Below are 20,289 nucleotides of genomic sequence, written 5' to 3'. Positions count from 1 at the left end.
ATTTTCTTGGTTGAAGCTCATTCATATACCATAAGTGAAAATTGGAGCCATAGGCTATATATGCTTTTTAAGCAAACATCCTTTGGTATATTTTATGACTTCATCTTGGATATCTTGTCTTATTTATTTTATTAACCTCTTGTGTGTGCATGTTTCTTTATGGATCACATTGTCCACTTTAGAAATTTATATACATGAGAGCGTTAATCCATCACCTTGATATCCTTGTTCTTTGCCGACCATCTTTTATCCTTTTGTTTTTAGTGGTGTTGGTAAAGAAGATTTATGAGTGCTTGGTTTATTTGTTTTTCTTCATGCACTCATATCTCGTAATTGTTGGACTCAAGTTGTTCTTGATAAGCATATTATATTTATCTTGGTTGTGTTCTAAATGATATAGAGGGAGTGAGGATTCCATGTTTGTGCATATTGTATTCAAATGCAAACATTATAAATTGTGCACGAACCTTGGGGAGCTTCCTTATTTTATTTATAGCAATTATCTCTCTTATCATGATATCTTTGTTTGTCCAATTGGATCTTTGATTGCTTGCTTTATTTGTTGAAGCTTACTTCACCATGTTATCTTTATGCAATCTTTGATCCTCAATATAGTTTGACTTCCTTCAAGTATTCATCATTGGATATGTGCATTTGATTCCACTCAAATTATGAGAAGTGCACACTTTGGGGAGGATCTCACATTATATTGGCTTTCTAAATTTTTCACCCATTTTGGCACTTGATGCCAATGGGGGAGAAGTTTAGACGGTTTAAGGGAATGGTTTGACACTTAAGTTTGGTTTGTTCTTAAGTGTTTTGCCTCTCATGCATTCCATATTTATTATGTCTTTCATGGTTGTCTATATATAGTGGAAATTGTCCCAAAGGTTAATCTTGGCATATATGCAATGAATTCATGTTCATCACACGTGCATACATTGTGGGGGAGTTTTCTCTATATATATTGGTTCTACTCACATCCCTTGCATTAGTTGTAGTTGTGTGACTAGTTTGTTTTGATATGGGATAGTAGCTTTGTGTTACTTGACCATATCAAATACAACCTCTTGTATACAACTTATTCTCGGATAAGTTGTGTACTTGTCTCTAATATTCAATATATAAACCCTCTTATTGTGGTTGTCACCAATTACCAAAATGGGGGAGATTGTAAGGGTATATTGCCCCTATGTGTGGTTTTGGTAATTAATGACAACCCCTATGGACTAATGTTTTCATTGAGTTTATATGAAGGAATATTCCATAGGTACTACTTGTATTCCATGTGTTGGATTCAAGTACGGATGCCATGAAGATAAAGATACACCTTGTGTATTGGCATCAAGATCATCGATCAAGATAGTATGATAGAGCATGAGAAGATACAAGGTTGACCAATACAAAGAGTGAAGAATAGATTCAAGTTTGGTCAACACATGAAGCATGAAGAATGTGCCACGTGAAGTCACGTGGTATGCCCATGAGAGGATGACGGCAAGTGGTGATCGTCATCAAGGTTGGGTTGGGCAAGTTCAAGTTGAGCATCTCAAGAGGATCATATGCTTGAAGCTTACAGTCCATTTGGTGATAATGGACATGTGAAGATGTGCATCAATGGAGCTTTCCCATCATGGTGTATGGGGGGCATTTGTGAGTCTTCACGAAGCAACAATGATCAAGTGTGGCATTCCGGCTTGAGTGGAGCTTGAACAGTTATCATCAAGATCAAGCGGGATGCGCAAGGCAAAGGTATGGCCTTGATAGGTATTCCTTTTACCGGTCTCAAGGTGGTTGATGGGAGACCGGATTATAGGATAGATAGCCACACTATCAAGAGGGGCTTTCGGTTGGGTAACTTGATCACATCGTCTTAGGGAGCTCAACCCTTTGCATGCTTTGAATTCCATAAATCTTGTTGTTTCTTGGTGTTTCTCTGTGTGAGGTTCTTGAGATTGTTGCTAGCTTTACAACAAGCCCAAGTTCATCGAAAACAGAATCCATATGCATCTTCTATTGCGTTTTCGAGCTTGGAGGTTTTACCGGTGTTTCTTTTATAGATAAGTCAAAACATTCATCTTATGGTTTTTACTCCGTGGTTGTACAATGATGTTTCTATGCATAAAGTTGTAGGTCTTGTTGTCCTGATTCCAACAATCCCAAGATCATCGAAATCGGAGTCCGGGCGCAAAAGTTATCATGGTTTTTGTAAAACATGTTTTCATGATTGGCCCGGTGCCTCGCCCGGCGTGATCGGCCATCCCACCGGATGGCCCGGTTTCAACCGGCCCCTGGACTGGTGCCAACCGGGATATGTACTGTAAGTCCCCGATCCGCCCCGGTCACGGCCCGGCCTCAGGTCCGGTTTGGACCAGGCGGCCCGATCTGTGACCCGGTCGGACCAGCTCTCACGCCAGGCGTCCCGGTGCCTGGCCCGGTCGACCAGCTCTCACGCCAGGCTGCACGAAAAACTCCCAGATATGCCCCAAACGGTCATTTCGTTTGGCTATTGATACGTCTCCAACGTATCTATAATTTCTGATGTTCCATGCTAGTTTTATGACAATACCTACATGTTTTGCTCACACTTTATAATGATTTCATGCATTTTCCGGCACTAACCTATTAACGAGATGCCAAGGTGCCAGTTCCTGTTTTCTGCTGTTTTTGGTTCCAGAAAAGCTGTTCGGGCAATATTCTCGGAATTCGACGAAACAAAAGTCAAACCTCCTATTTCATCGAGACGGACCCAGAACACCGAAGGAGAGACGGAGAAGGGCCAGGGGGCCCCACACCACCTGGCGGCGCGGCCAAGGAGGGGGGCGCGCCCAGGTATGGGGTGGGCCCCTCGGGACCCCTCCGACGCCGCCCTTTCGCCTATATATTCCTTGCGACGCGAAAACCCTACATCAATCAATCATATTCCAGAAAGACTCCAGGGGCGCCGCCGCCATCGCGAAACTCCGTTTCGGGGACAGAATCTCTGTTCCGGCACGCCGCCGGGACGGGGAAGTGCCCCCGGAAGGCTTCCCCATCGACGCCACCACCTCCATCATGCTCCGTGAGTAGTTCCCCCATGGACTACGGGTTCTAGCAGTAGCTAGTTGGTACTCTCTCTCCCATGTACTTCAATACAATGATCTCATGAGCTGCCTTACATGATTGAGATCCATCTCGATGTAATCGGTGTTGTGTTTGTTGGGATCCGATGAATTGTTACATTATGATCGGTCTATCTATAAAGTTTGTGAAGTTATTGTTGCTGCAACTTTGTTGTGTTTAATGCTTGTCACTAGTGCACGAGTGGCATGGTCTTAGATTTAAGCTCTATACTTATTGCTTAGGTTGTATCTACAAGTTGTTTGCACGTGTCTATGTCCGGAACCCGAGGCCCCAGAGTGACAGCAACTGGGATAACTGGAGGGGAAGGCTTAGATATGAGGATCACATGTTTTTACCAACTGTTAATGCTTTGCTCCGGCGCTCTTAAAAGGAGTACCTTAATTACCAGTAGATTCCCTTGAGGCCCGGCTGCCACCGGCTGGTAGGACAAAATATGTTATGCAAGTTTCTCATTGCAAGCACGTATGACTAAATATGGAAAACATGCCTACATGATTAATAAACTTGATGTTCTGTCTTAATGCTATTTCAATCCTATCAATTGCCCAACTGTAATTTGTTCACCCAACACTTGTCACTTGTTATTGGAGAGTTACCACTAGTGTAGATAGCTGGGAACCGCGGTCCATCTTTCATCATCAAATACTCGCTCGGTCCTATATGTCATTAGAAGTAGTATCAACTATTTTCTGGTGCCATTACCTCCGTATTACTGCTTACTGCTGTCGTGTTCGTTGTTACTATTGCTCTCATATTACTCGTTGCTTTCACATCACCCCTGTTACTAGTGCTTTTCCAGTGCAGCTGAATTGACAACTCGGTTGTTAAGGCTTATAAGTATTCTTTGCTTCCCCTTGTGTCGAATCAATAAATTTGGGTTTTACTTCCCTCGAAGACTGTTGCGATCCCCTATACTTGTGGGTTATCAGCTATAAAAGGGGCTTCTTCCCCAACAGTTTTCAAGGGTTCTTGAGCATGTTTTTGACCATCATTGTTGAACCTCTTGAGCTTGCTTCATCTCCCTTCCCTCCCATGATTCTTGCTCATTCTTGAGGGATCTAAGAGAGGAGATCTAGATCTACAACCTCCACCAATCCATTTCTCCTCTAAGTGAGGGGAACCCTTGGGATCTAGATCTTGGAGTCATTTTTTGATTTCCTCCATTGTTCTTCCTCTCTAATATCATCCTAGCATTTGTTGCTTGGGTGGGATTTGAGTGTGAAGGATTTGAACACCTCTAGTGTTCTTGCTTTGCATCATTGCATAGTGTTGAGCTCTCCACCGCGATTAGTTCGAGTGAGAGACCGTGAGCTTGTTACTCTTGGAGGGAGACCTCCTAGTTGGCTTGGTTGGTGTCCCGGTGACCTCTTCGTGGAAGATTGTGAAGCGTCCCGGGCTTCTCCTTCGTGGAGCTTGTGAAGTGGTTGTGGAGCTTTCCATCTCTGGAGTGGAGGAAAAGCTAACCATAAGGAAATAGCCATTATCCTTCGTGGGTTTGGCTCGGAGAATAGGGTGAGCCTTCATGGCGTTGGGGAATCCTTCGTGGGACCTCCACTCCTCCAAACGTGACGTACCTTTTTGCAAAGGAAGGGAACACGGGAATACATCCTCGTCTCCGCGTGCCTCGGTTATTTCTATACCCGAGCTCTCTCTCTCCTTGTGATAATCATCGTGCTTGAAGTACATATATCTTGCTATCACTTGTGCTACATATATCTTGTGCCTATCTTGCTTAGCTCTAGTTGTTATTGTTACACTTAGTTGAGCTTAGCATATGTAGGGTTTGTGCTTGTAAACTAAACGTTAGTTTAATTCCACATTCTTACAAGACAAATCCGTAAGAGTTTTTTAATCGCCTATTCACCCCCCCTCCCCCTCTAGGCGACATCTCGTTCTTTCAGGATGGTGTGTAGGGATCAAAGTATTCCTTTGCTGGTGGGTGGAGATTTCAATCTGCTCAAATTTTCTTCTGAGAAAAATAAAAAGATGAGAGGTAAGAAATGGACTGATATGTTCATTTAAATTATTAATACTTATGCTCTGAGGGAAATTCAATTATCTGATGGATAGTTTACCTGGTCAAATAATTAAATAGATCCCACTTTGGAGAAACTTGACGGATTCTTGATGAGTAGTTCCTAGGAAGATTTATTTCCCCTTACAACTGTCCACAAATTAGCCCTTACAACTGTCCACAAATTAGCCAGGGAGATATCTGACCACAATTCTTTGATCCTGGATACCCTGGAAGCTAGACGGAAGAAAAATAAAGATTTTAGGTTTGAGAAAAGATGGTTCAAAGAAGATGATTTCCTTGGTAGATTTGCAAGAACGTGGCAGAAAGAATCAGAGCTAGTAACAGTTTGGACAGAATGCAGAAAAAGCTGAAAAATGTCAAAAATAATTTGAAAGGCTGGGTAGCAATTTGAGAGGAAGAAGTGAAGACGAAGCCGGCTAGAGCTATGGAAACGGATGAGAAAGAGGTTGCAAATGTTTGATATATCTAGTGGCTGATGGTTAGTTGTTGTGTCATGCATTGTTAATAGCTCATGAAAATGGGTCTGTAATTTCTTCAGTTAGCGGTGGTTGTAGTGGTATGTAAATATATAAAACCTCTAAGTCCCCTCTTGAACGCTAGCAGTAGGCGGCGCCCCCTGTTTCTTCTTTTGGCTCTAGAGCCTGCTACACCGTTATTCGTTATCTTTTTGGTAATAAAAATCGGTGCATGAGGGGTCGCTTGAAAAAAAAAACTCGGAGCGCAATCCAAACGGCCAAAATTGATACATTTCAGACTAAATTCCTTACATCCAAACACATCTAGATGTATTGTGTTAAGATTCTGAATTGACAACATGTTAGTTTAGGATTCTGAAATGTTGAATCTGTTTTGTCCTCTATTTACTATATTAGGTAATCACTTTTTGTCTTGCTACTCACAATAAGTAAAAACATTTTTCTTGGATTTAGTGTCCTTTTATGCTTCTTTTATGATGCTACCTTTTTCGGTATAATAACCATAATTTTGTGGGGAGCTTATACAAAAGCATAAAAACTGGAAAAAAAATAGTACGAAATACTAAAGGAGTTTAATTTCTGGCTAATTCTTAATAGTAAAATAAGCTAAAAATTATGGTTTAAATTCTGACCTGATTCTGCCATTTGCGTGATAGCAAAACGAGGCATCTAGTACTACGAAGTATAGGAGTTGTGAGGCGTGCCTTCACGGGGCAGTTGGCATCTTGGTGACTTGGCAGCGATCCAACAATGATAGTGTGGTGTGGCGTGGTGTTACTTCGGTGATTGTCACTTGTCAGTCTGCATAGGGACACAGGGAGGGAGGCACAGAGGAAGGGTCTGTTTCTCATGCTTGTGGGGTTCTTCCGTCCTATCGATTTCACCTTTCACATGCCAAATCATGTTGGAGAAGTAAAAGGTGGATGCATTTATGGGCAGGACCCATGCGAAACCTAGAACCTACATAAATTGTAGGAAGAGATTATTTCCATTCCTGGGCCATGGCCCTGGTTGCCTAGGCCCGGGCTCCGCCCCTACATGATACTACTGCATGTACCACTATAATGCATGATATCATGTAATGTTAACATAGTCCGAAAACTCAAAGCAAAGGCCGAGCTATAGGTAGCCATTTATTTTAAAAATGAGATCCGTAGCCCTTTATTATAGAACTTTCAAAAATTGTATATCTAAGCTTTACGAACACCTGAAAAATAATCCTAGAGGTAGCCAATGTTGTATATTGCAAACATGCAAAATCTCAATAGGAATCAATTTGTATTCTCGGTTACACAAGAATATCAAAATCTGATAAGTTTTATAGTTAATGGTGCAATACTTCAACATTACGGCAATTTTAGGAACACAGTTGACATGGGAACTTTTGATGCTCCACTAAGAAATATCATCATCATCGTAGAGATCTATTATCGCTACAATAAAATGCTTAGAAATGATGCCCCAGAATTTCTTATTACAACCCCATTGATCTGGCCTCACTACGGGACAGCTGCAGTCTGCCGACGGCCGCCAGCCGTCGGCACAGCAAGGAAGGCCGTCGGCACAGGCTGTGCCGACGGTGACTGTCGGCGTAGCATCATCGGCATAGTTCTGGTCGGGGACTGCCCGATCACCGTCGGCACAGACTGGCCGTCGGCATAGATTGATGTGCCGACGGTTTAACCATCGGCATAGTATTTCAAAATTTTCAAACTTATTTTTAAAAAATATTCAAATTATGTTTTTTGAAAAAAAAAAAAATTCTAATTTTCTTATTATTCTTTTTTACTTGTTAATCTTTCACAATCACACTTAGTACACCTAATCTTAGGTTAAATTGCACGTGTAGTCAAATTTCCCAATTGGTCACCCATCCTCACACTACTCCTACCCCAGCACGTTTAACTTCTTGGTTCTCTTCGAATGAGCTTCTATGAAAGAAATGAAACCTTGTTGTTAATACTACCATATCAATCATATTAACCCTTTGACCGTGATGCCACACTTCTATATTTTTGAATTCTAAACAATCACTTAAGTAACAACAATGAATATATAAAAATAATAATAATATATAATCTGAAAAACAACTAAATAATTTTATTTTTTATCTTTTTTATTTAATATGGAATAATTAATATCAGTAAATGCGAATTTGGCAAATAATATGTCTAAATTGATCAGAAAAATGAGAGGAATACAAATATGACATCCATATCATATTTTGAACCTACAAAGTTAATTTACCCAAAAATCATGAGCATTAGATCAAGTACCTCTAGTTTAAATCTGATTGACTTTATCGGAAATGAGGTGGGAAACGGCCTCGGCATGACATAGTTTGCCGAAATGAGGTCATATTTGGCACATGTGTGGACCCTATGATGGGAAGCAAGACCCCGAATGCGGATTTCTAATCCGACCCACGGGCGACCATCTTTTCATTTTTAGCTTGCCCAAACGGTTTTTATTTGTGAAGCAGCTACATGGGGCGCATTTTAGTATGACATGAAACCTCCGTGTGATGATAGTAGACCACCTACACACCAACTATCACATGACATGTGCATGCATTAGCTTTTTGGGAACACATGCGGCTTCTGGCGGTGTCCTGCCGAATCCGCTGGAAACTGACCGGATTTGAACTAGGGGTCAACTATCCATCGCTCCAGAAATTCCAGAAAAAATGTTTTTAGTTCTACGATGCATCATTATATGTGCTAATTTTTGTTCGTTTAGTTTGTTCGCGAATGGGTGCACCCGCACACCCGGTACGGCGATACCGCATGTCCCGGGGGCCCTATTTTGGCCAGATGGCAATTTGAAAGAAGTCAAAAAATCCTACGAAGCCGCGGGGCGTCATTTTATATGTCATAGTAACTATTCCGTTTGTCAGAACTGGGATACGGCAATTATTTTGAATAACCCTTCACGAAAAGGGCTATCACGTCCGGAGTTCTATGGATTGTAGGTGAAATGAGGTGGGAAACGACCTCGGCATGGCATAGTTTGCCGAAACGAGTTCATATTTGGCACATGTGTGTGCCCTAGGATGGGAAGCAAGACCCCGGGTGCGGAATTCTAATCCGACCCACAGGCGACCATCTTTTCATTTTTGGCGTGTGTGAAATCCATAAAACCTCGAACATTATAGCTTATTTCTAAGAAGATTTGTTTAGGTATTTGAAATATTCCATTTTTGATATTTTTTTATGATAGATCTTGTTTTTCTGCAAAATTTGATATATTATACTTATTTTTTCTCAATTAGAATGATTTAGTTATGCTTTTTTGAAGACTGCCGTGAAGAAATAGAAAAAAAAGCTATGCCGACGGTATAACCGTCGGCACAAGTCTGTAGTGAAAAAAAAGAAAAAAAAATGTTGTGCCGACGGCCAGGCTGGTCCTGTGCCGACGGCCAGAACTGTGCCGACGGTGACCGTCGGCACCTCCAGCCTATACCGACGGTCAATTTAACGCCGACGGCCATCCTTGTCACCGCGCTCCGGAGGCTCCTGTACCGACAGCCCCGACATTTGGCCGTCGGCACATCGCTTGGCCGTCAGCGTACGGCAATTCTCCCGTAGTGTGGCCTTGAGGATTTGTCAGCGAGCAAAGATGCTCTAATTAACTCTATCAACTCCCACCCCCATAATTGGTGCCTCTACATGAGGGAGATCAATTTGTTCATTAAAATTATCCTGTAGATTAAAGTGCGTCTGTGGTTGGTTTGAACATCACATTCTATCCTTGAAGTTATTCTACAACATAGCAGAAGCCTTGTAATCATGACCACAAGTTTCCACCTTATCAGAATTCTTTAATGAAGAAATATAATTGCATCTGTACCTGACAGAACTTTATATTTGCAGCTGTAATACGGATATTCATAACGTAGGTGTAATAGAAATAGAGTCCCTTTGTATCCTAGCTAATTCTTTCATGGAAGAGCTTAGGAGGAATTTTCGGAACCAGGTCACATCTGAACCCACCTGCTGGTCAATAGGAAGAGAGGAGTTGGTTAAATCAAAGAAAAGTCAAAGCTTTTTGTATCTAAAAAAAATTACTCGTGTATAGCATGTACAGGTATGTGGGTGTGAAGTTTGAAACTTAAATATGTGCGTTCATCTATGGTGTACAGAAAAAATGTATTATCCAAAACTAAGTTGCAAACACTGTAGCTTACTCCAAAAACTGATCTGCCTCGCAAAGTGCGTGACTTAGTGTAGGTAGGTAGGTTCAAATGTACTTCAGTTCATGTAGGGTTTTTTTTTCGTGGAAGAACTTTGTACTGCAAATTCTTATTCTACACATATGATGACCCCCTTATATATGCATGCTGCTTCCAGTATGTCTTTCGCCGGTGACGTAATTAAGTGGTATTTTGAAACATATCCACGGTTCCATCAATCTCGATAACAGCATGTAATCAAAGATATCCAGCATAATAATGTATTCTAAAATCCAAATAGTGACGGAAGAGTTGGATAGGTTCTTAGTGTGTTTATGTATGCGTGAGGGCAAACGAGTTCATTTTCTTAATACGCCCACCATGTTTTGTCTTGTGACGATCAAGCAGGTCAGGATTAATAGGGCACAACAATGGCATTCGACAGGCCGCAAACAAGTATTTAGTGAATTAGGTGAATACTACACGAAAGCAACCGAACAAAAAGAATTTGATCCGACAAGCTGACGGTAGCTAAGTAAGCAGCTACCTCGCAGCGCACAGCAAGTATACCTGATATGTAAGAATCACAGTGCGCGAAATGGCTAAGAATCACAGGTCAGCTCGTCATACCCGAGGTTGGGAGTTAGAGCATCTCCACTCGTTGGCGCTCCCCGCGTCCAAATCCGGCGAAATTTTCCTCCGGATTAGACGAAAATTTGGTCTGGGAAGCGCCGAAGTTCCAGCCGTCCCCCCGGCAGGACACCCCCAACCTCGGCCATTTGACATATTTCAAACAAATTCGACATAAAATTTAACAAGTTCGGCGAACAAGAGTCAGAAAAGTGCTGAAACAAATTCGGCGAATATCAGTACAATATTTAACAAGTGCTGAAACAAATGAAGCACACAACTTCACAAGTTTTGAAACAGATTAATAAAGACAAACTAGTTGGCGTCGGCGTTGGCGTTGCCTCAGAGCGTCCATATGTGCTCCACCAGATCATCTTGCAGCTGCTGATGTATTGTAGAGTCTCGAATCTCCTGGCGCATAGCAATGAAGGCGGCCCATGATGTCGGCACCTGGTGATTAGGCTGTGCAAGAGGACCCTCTCTCATATGGTGCTTCTTGCTCAGCCAGAGGAACCGGATGTTTTCGCTCATTTTCAATAATCATATTGTGTAAGCACACACAACAGTTTATCACCTCCCACATCTGATCTTTGGACCAAGTCATAGCGGGGAACCGGACGACAGCACATCTCTGCTGGAGGACACCAAATGCACGCTCGACGTCTTTTCGGCAAACTTCTTGTTTCTTGACAAACTCGGAAAGTTTGGGGGTGCTGGGTTTTGAGATAGTCTTCATAAATGTTGCCCACTTTGGATAGATACCGTCTGCAAGGTAGTATCCTTTGTTGTAGTGCCGGCCATTGATCACATAGTTCACCGGGGGAGCATGACCCTCAACAAGCTTGGAAAAGATCGGGAAGCAGTTTAGGACGTTGATGTCATTGTTGGATCCAGGCATACCAAAGAAAGAGTGCCAAATCCGGAGATCATGGGTAGCCACCGCTTCAAGTATCACAGGTGCAGCCTTTTTGTGACCCTTGTACATTCTCTGCCACGCAAACGGACAGTTCTTCCATTTCCAATGCATGCAGTCAATGCTTCCAAGCATCCCTGGAAAACCCCTAGCTTCATTTGTTGCAAGGATCCTCTGAGTGTCTTCGACAGTGGGTGATCTCAAGTAAAAGTCCCCGAACACTGCTATGATGGCCCTGCAGAACCGGTAGAAACAATCAAGGGCGGTGGACTCCGCCATCCGAAGATAGTCATCTGCACCATCACCGGGAGCTCCATACGCCAGCATCCTCATAGCCACTGTGCACTTCTGCAGTGACGAAAATCCAACCAAGCCAGTGCAATCCGCCTTGCATCTGAAGTAGGGGTCAAAGTCTCGGATGGCATACACAATTTGCAGAAATAGCTTTCTGCTCATCCTGAAATGACGCCTGAAAACAGTCTCACCGTGCAATGGATTGTCGGCGAAGTAGTCGGCGTACAACATGTAGTAGCCCTCCATTCGCTGTCTCGGCTTGCACTTCCGGCGACCTGGTGCCGACCCACCACGTCGACCAGTTGCCACCCCGGCGTACATGCTTGATAAGCAACCGAGGATCATCATGTGCTCCTCGTCTTGGGCGGTGGCTGCCATCTCTTCTCGCATAAGCTCGACGAACATCTGCTCCTCCTCTTCGTCCGAGTCCATGGCCGGCGAGGAAAATGGACGAATACCTGACGGGCGTGGTCGAGGCTAGCCGAGACGCGAACGACGAGGAGTAGGCCGTCGTCGAAAAACAGGCAGGCGGAGGAGCAGGCAGATAGGCCGTCGTCGAAAGACGGCGGAATATAGGCAGGTGGGAAGGAGGGACGGCGGAATCTGGGCAACAAGCCGGCGGGGTGGTGCCGGCGGCGAGAGAGATATGAGGGGTGGGGGGATTTTGAGCGAGGTGGTGGTGGGGTTCGTGTGTCCAGTCGCCGACAGATCGGGTCCTTCCCCGCTTTTCACTCGTCCGGACTCCCCGATAGCTCCCCGGGGGACCGAGGATGGCGTGGGCTCGCCGGATGGATGAAGGGTCAAATCCGGACGAAAACGAGAAACCGGGGGCGCGACTGGATCGAATTTCGCCGTCTCGGGGCCTCGTCGGGGAGACGGGTGGGGATGCTCTTAGCACCAACACTTGACCAAACTAATGGCCGCATTCCCTTCACCTATATGGCTATATAGTAGCACAATGCCCGCACGAATGGTCGACACACTAGCTATATCTTTGCTCCTCTACACTCTAACGATCGAGTAAGCTCACCATGAACCGAGAAATCCTAATGACCAAACAGCCATCACAGAGTCAGGAAGAAAATGCAGAATCGCATGGCACCACCGCGCAGGAACATGACACGCAACAAGACCAAGAGCTGCAGCACGGCTACAACGCGCAACAAGGCGGTGGCACGACGTCGTCCAGGTCCAGCCACCAGCGCAAGATCACGCTGATTCCACTCGTCTTCCTCATCTACTTCGAGGTGGCCGGCGGGCCGTACGGGTCCGAGAAGGCGGTCCGCGCGGCGGGGCCGCTCTTCACGCTGCTCGGCTTCCTCATCTTCCCATTCGCGTGGGGCGTCCCGGAGTCGCTCGTCACCGCCGAGCTCGCCTCCGCGTTCCCGGGCAACGGCGGCTTCGTCCTGTGGGCCGACCACGCCTTCGGCCCGCTCGCCGGATCCCTCCTCGGCACGTGGAAGTACCTCAGCATCGTCATCAACATCGCCGCCTACCCGGCCCTCGTCGCCGACTACGTCGGCGGCGTCGCCCCCGCGATATCGCGGAACCCGGCAGGGCGCGTACGGGCACGGTGATCGGCATGACGCTCTTCCTCTCCTTGTTGAACTACGCTGGACTGAGCATCGTCGGGTGGGGCGCCGTGACGCTAGGCATAGTGTCGTTGGCCCCGTTCGCGCTGATGACGGCCATGTCGGTGCCCAAGTTGCGGCCGCGGCGGTGGGCGTCGCAGGTGAAGGGGAGGAAGGACTGGAGGATGTTCTTCAACACCCTTTTCTGGAACCTCAACTACTGGGACAGCGCGAGCACGATGGCCGGCGAGGTGGACCGGCCAGAGCGGACGTTCCCGAGGGCGCTGGCAGTGGCGGTTGTTCTGATCGCCGTCAGCTATCTGCTGCCGCTTATGGCGGCGACGGGCGCCACGGACGCACCGCCGGATGCGTGGGTGAACGGCTACCTGGCCGATGCCGCAGGTATATATACGTACAAACACTTACGTTGCTACTATACGTAGCACTACGTAGTACGTACCTTGTGTCCATTAGGAACAGAAACGTCTGCCTTGTGTCAGCATCTCCGTTTTTGTCGCTCACACTTAATTCCCAAGTTAATATTTCTTGGTATACTCCATCTAAATACTAAACGAGAAGACAAGTGATACTCTTCGGGATAAACAGGGATCGATAAACCTCACATATTTTAAATTTAATTTTTCTCCCTCTAAATACTAAACGAGAAGACCTAAGTTTCTAATAAGGACCCGCCTACCCGGCGGCGCCGCACAATGGCTATTCCGTGCGGCGGCTACCAAGCCAGCTCATTCCAGCTACTGTGTAAAATGTGCGCAGGCTGTGGCCGTTCCGTATAAAAGCTGGGCTAGAAGGAAGGTTAGCGGCAGCAATAGATTGGCATGCAGCCGCAGCATATGTACCAAGAGAATCAAAATAAAAAGTCAACACAAGTTGGTATGACATGTAGTGGAATAAAAAATGAGCATAATTTTGTCGGTGCATACATATCTCATGAATGCAGTGTACACCTGCTCCAAAAGCTAGATCGTTGCTCGTATCAGGTTGCAAAAAGACTTGCAATCGGTGAGATTCTGAAAGCAAGTTGAAAATAGATTATGAAAACAACAGCTGAGTTTTTAACTACTCCAAACCCATCGGTCAATCATGAGAGGAAGAAATAACCTTACAATTCATATCACAAATTGTTGAGAAAGAAGTAGCCATGGAACTCATATCAGAAATTGTCTATGCATCTAGCTGCCAGGTTCAATATACCTAACTGCCAAGTTAACTAATTAGTAGCTAACTGCCGAGTTCAATCCTACATCTAGCTGCCATTTTCATACTGCTAGGTTAATTCGTGACTAGCTGCCATGTTAATTGGTGCATAGCTGCTAAGTTCATAGTTCTTATCAGCCAGATTAATTAGCACAACTGCCAAGTTCATACTCTTAGCTACCAGGTTAATTAGCACAACTGCTAAGTTCATAGTTCTTAGCAGCCAGATTAATTAGCACAGCTGCCAAGTTCATATTTCTTAGAGCAAGTACAATAGAGTCTAGTCAGCTGACTATAAGACATTAAATAATATATTTTAGATGAGTTGGAGGAGAGAGAAGAGGAGAGAGAAGGGAGGTGGGCTACTATGCGATAATGAGTCTCTTGCACGTGCTCCTAGGCATCTTGTGAGAGTGAAAGGTGGGCCATATATTAGTAAAGTACTACATTCTTATAGCCAACTATTGTACATGTTAGCTATATGATGACTACAAATGATATGACATCTTGTTATAGCTAACAGTTGGCTATACTATTGGAATTGCTCTTAGCTACCAGAATAATTAGCACAACAGTTCACAGTTCTTAGCTGCCGTGATCCCACTGCTTAGCTACCCAATTCCTAGTGTCCAGTTGCCAAATTCCAGTGTCTAGCAGGCTCCGTGCTAGTGACGGACACCTCCTCGTGTTCATCGGCTGCGGCCTCCCGCAGCGTGCTCATCGGCAGCGCCGTGTCATCATCCCCACACTAGCGACGGATGCCTCCACCTCGTGCTCGTCGACGGCGGCATGGAAGAGCCCGTCCGGCACTAGAGATGAACACCTCCTCCTCAGCTTCGTCGGAGGCGGGGCGCTGGCGCCGCTGCCTGCACAAGCCTATGAACGACTCCTCCTTGGGCTCGTCGGCGGCCTGGCGGCGCCTTCCCAACGCTAGCAGATGGATGGCCCCTCGTCGGGGCGGCTAGGTGCTGCGTGCTTGGTGGCGACGGTACCCTCTAGTGGAGCCTCTCACCTGCACCTCCTCACATCCTGCTTGGCGGCGATCTCCCCTCTCGCAGCGTGCCGCGCGGCGGCGAGCTCCCCCGCTGCTGCCTGCTCGATGTGCTCTTGTCGTGGCGGGCTACCCCACTGCTGTGTGCTCGATGAGCTCGTCGAATACGCGCCCCACATGCGCGGCGGCGGCCTCGACCGCTGGTGCGTGCTCGTGAGTCCGCGGCCTCCACCGCTGGTGGATTCTCGCACGGCGGCGGCCTCGACCTCTGGTGCGTGCTCGTGAGTCCGCGGCCTCCACCGTTGGTGCCTTCTCGCACGGCGGTGACCTCCACCGCCGGTGACCGCTCGCGCGGCGGCGGCCTCACCTCGCTCCCGATCGGTGGCGGTCTCGTCCTCACTTCCATCTCCGGCGCAGTGCATTTTTCGGTGGTAGTTTCAGAGAGAGGGGGGATTGTGTGGTCACGGTGGTAAGGATAAGATGAAGCGGTTGCGGGTGGGGTTGTGCGACGTGCTCAATAGGGACGCGATGACGTTTCACGAATCGTGATGAACCGCCGCACACGGAACCGTACCGTGCGGCGCTTCTCCTTATATTTTCCCTTCTAATAATCTTGTGCCTCCACCTTAATATTACCAATGGCAGCCTATTGCAGTATATTATACTAATCATTAAGCAAGTGTCTCTGTTTCCATCTTCCCAAGTTGGACTAAGGCAGACAATGGGGCAAATGTATTCGTACTTCCTCCCTTTTAATGAATAAGACTTACGAGTACGTACATTATTAATGAAAAGTTAAACCATCAAATTTTTACAAAAAACTGCTAACATGCCAAATACAAAATCAATATCATTAGATATAACATGAATTATACTTTCATACATTATATATATATATATATGATTATATTTGTTGATATTTAAAAAAAGTTCTGGTCAGACTTTATATATCTTGACTTAAAAAAACATATAAGCTTTATTCATTAAAACAGATGTAGTATATTTTAACATCTTTCTATTTTTAGCGGAATTGCATAAAGGACTGATCATAATATCTCTCAACTTGAAAAATCTAAGTTGGAATTGAAACCCATTTTCAACTATATGAACTAACTTTTTGCATCCCATTGTAACCGAAAAATCATATTTTACAAAATACACAAGAATGAATATGGAAAGGAAATAAAATATAACTAAAAATATATAACTTGGCAATGGGCTGGGGCAGCTCGGACTTGTGTGGCTACTATGATCGGGGGTAAGCGACAATATGAACAAAATACAGGAGCCCCTATTTATCGCTCTAGTGCGGGAGCTAATGGCTCCCGCTAGCGTTTGTCTCCCGGTTGGGCTGGACTAGGTAACATGTAACGGTTTGCTTTGTACAGTTTTTTCCTTTTTTGTTATTTCGTTTTTCATATTTTCTTTGAAGAACTTCCATATTTTAAAAATTATTTGAATTTGAAATCTATTTAAAATATGAAAAAGTTCAATTTTGAGAAATGTTGTAATTTAGAAATTGTGAAATTTGAAAAAAAATGAATTTTAGAAATTGTTTATGCCAAAAAAATGTTCAAAGTATGAAAAATATTTAAAATTAAAAATTGTTTGAATTAAGAAATTTTTCAAACTAAAAAACGCTCAAACATTAATTATTGAATTTAGGTTACAATGCAGTTTATTATATTTCTCTAAAGAAAAAGTCAATTTTGCTGTGTCCAAACAGGCATCATTGGGGGCCGGTGGCTCAAGTACTGGACGGGCGCCGGCGCGGTTATCTCCTCCATCGGTATGTTCGAGGCCCAGATGAGCAGCGGCGCGTTCCAGCTCCTGGGCATGGCTGACCTGGGCCTTCTCCCGGCCGTCTTCGCCCGCCGCGCCGCCCGCACCGGTACCCCGTGGGTGGCCATTGTTGCGTCGACGGCCGTGGCGATTGCCGTCTCCTTCCTCGGCTTCGACGACGTGGTTGCCACAGCCAACTTCCTCTACAGCCTCGGTACGCTGCTGGAGTTCGCCTCCTTCCTCTGGCTCCGCGCCAAGCACCCGGAGCTGAAGCGCCCCTACCGTGTGCCGCTGTCGCTGCCAGCGCTCGTGGCCATGTGCGCTTTGCCGTCGGCGTTCCTGGCCTACGTGTGCGTCGTGGCCGGGTGGAGGGTGTTTGTCATGGCCGCAGGGCTGACAGCGCTCGGCGTCGGGTGGCACGGTGTCATGAGGGTGTGCAGGGCCAAGAAGCTGCTCAGGTTCAGCGCCGCGGTTGCTGCCGACTATCGAGAGGCCGATGCTGGAGACACCGTCTGAAGCTAAGTTGATCCGATCCGGCCGAGAATTGACAGAAATATTATCGATTGGTTCAGGAGTAGGCATGTCTCATGTAGTTGTTGCACTGAAAATTCTTCTGATTCTCGTCGACGAACACCCTATCGTGACATATATGCTCCATATACATCTACAAGACCAAGAATGTAGTCCCTACATAAGAACATATAAGTTGTGAAACCCACACTAGTAGAAAAAGAGGCTTCCGTCCACCCCCATTAGTCCCGGAAATATTCGAACCGCGACTAAAGGGGGCTTTAGTCGCGGTTCGGGAGGCGACCCGCGACTAATGCTCAATCCGAGACGAAAGGGTACCTCTTTAGTCGCGGTTGGTAACACCAACCGGGACTAAAGGGCTATGGAGGGATGCGGCCGGCGGAAAAACCTTTAGTCCCGGTTGGGGACACCAACTGCGACTAAAGGGTACCCCTTTAGTTCCGGTTGGTGTCTCCAACCGGGACGAAAGTTTTTTCCGAGTTTTTTTACTCCCACGCACCCTGCAACCCCCCCCCCCCCCCCTCCCGGATCGCCTTTTTTGGTTTGTAAAATACAAAAGAAAATGATAGAAAATTCAAAAAAAAAATTGTTTTCATATTCTTGTATGTTATGCAACCTACTATTCGGAGAAATTAAGAAATTCGAATTTTCACTTTTTTGCAAAAAAAGTTTAAAAAATGGTAAAACCGCAATAACTTTTGCATACGACGTCGGAAAAAAAGTATAATATATCAAAAGAATCATGGGAAAAAGTTACATCCGAATTCACCGGGGTTTACCCGGTTAGCCAATTTTTAGATTCTCAAAATTCCAAATGAAAATATGAAAGCAGGAAGATTTTAATTTTTGCTATAAACTATGGATTTTATATTTTTTAAATTTTTCAAAAAAATAAAATTAATAATTGCATCCAGCATAAAGATTACTATTACTTTTAACCAATTTTAAGATTTTCAAATTTTTAGGTTTTAGGTTTGGCAAAAAAAATTAAAAAAATTAAAATTAAAAAGTTAATGTTTATTTATTTATTCACAATTATTATTACATCATTATTTTTGTTTATGAAAAAAAATTATTTGAAATTCAAACAATAAAAAAATGTGACATCGACCAACATGTTAATATTTAAAATTATTTGATATGATACTAGTATCACATACATGTGCGCGTAGCACTTGGATGCGGGACGGAATGGAACTCGGAAGTTAAGCGTGCTAGAGGTGGAGTAGTGGGAGGATGGGTGACCGAGCGGGAAGTTTGACCACGAGTAAGTAATTTGACTAGAGATAAGTGTAGTTAGAGATAGAGACTAAGCTATGCAAATAACTGAAATAATAGAAATTCTGAAAAAAAATAGAAAAAAAACGGAGTGAAAAAAAATTAGAAACCCAAATGAATTAAAAAAAAATTAATGTCGTCGTGGTGAACGAGCAGATGCCATAGGATGGCTTAAGTTGGGGCCGAATGGACGTATGAGGATTCGGGGGAGGGTTTGCGATTAGATGGGAAGAACTTCCGGATGCTTTCCTCAAGAACACAACCAAAGGTCGGTACACAAGAAGAGAGACAAGAGGAAGAACTCTTTACTAGATCGCTAGCTTCATTGATCTCAACATGGTTACAAGTTCTTGTTCAACTGATCTCTCGTGGTCTCGCGCTCTGTAAGAGGCGGTACCCCCTCTCCTTATATAGGGGAGAGGGTGGCTTACTTGGAAGAAACCCTAATGGCATCTTTGACTAGACAAACTACTTTACAAAGCTACTTTAATCATAGATGACACCGGAGTCCTCTTTAATCGGGGCGGCGACGTCCTCCGGCTTCTTTGACCGTCATCCTTCTCTTTATCGTCGGCCCTTCGTCTAAAGTTACTTTGCTTAGCTCATCTTTGTCTTCTAGCTCCGGAGAGAATCTTTGACCAGATCCTGCCGACACTGCTCGTCCTTCGGAGGTCCGGTATCTTCTTACCTGATTCCGGTATACCCCTCTTGGGGATACCGGCTTAGCTCCACTTAGCTAAACTCTTATCTTTAAGTTCCGGTACGAACATTAAACCGGTATCTTGATGGCTCAAACCATCCGGTTTGGCATGCCTTTGGCATACCGGGGTCATCCCCCAACATTAGTCCCCGAAGCTGGTATAGTCGGCGGATCCTATCCAACGAGACCATGCCGAGTTCTTTCTTTTTAGGATACCGGTTTAATCTATCCGTCCTTAGACTTGGATCCGGCATCTTTGCCCAGATCATCGCTATCTCTTCTCCTTAAGGTGTTATCCGGTATCTTATCCTCCGGCATCTATGGTCATTAAATACTTCCTCGGCGGTGTCGAGAATATTTTGGGCCCCGCGCTGTCGGTGACATGCGCCTTTGTGATCTGTCGTAGCAGTGTCAGTTGTCACTTCGTTTCGACTCCCGCGCGCCCATTTAATGCACCACTGCGGATCCCACTAACTGCTCTGGATCTCGTGTGCGCCTCCGTGTGGCCACCTCTTTTCTCGCGTGTACCTCTTCGCCACGTGGCGGCCCGCGGCGCGAACCGTCGCGGCCCGC

At 45.1% G+C, this 20,289-nt stretch overlaps 1 pseudogene; it reads left to right on the top strand.

Annotated features, from left to right (window-relative positions):
* Positions 1–12,673: 12,673 nt before the first annotated feature.
* On the top strand, positions 12,674–17,723 carry LOC124648943 (annotated as a pseudogene).
* Positions 17,724–20,289: the final 2,566 nt, after the last annotated feature.

The sequence above is a fragment of the Lolium rigidum genome, chromosome 1, assembly GCF_022539505.1.
Source record: "Lolium rigidum isolate FL_2022 chromosome 1, APGP_CSIRO_Lrig_0.1, whole genome shotgun sequence".
NCBI lineage: Eukaryota > Viridiplantae > Streptophyta > Magnoliopsida > Poales > Poaceae > Lolium > Lolium rigidum.
The sequence above is the reverse complement of the archived record's forward strand: the minus strand, read 5'-3'. Positions and strand labels throughout refer to the sequence as shown.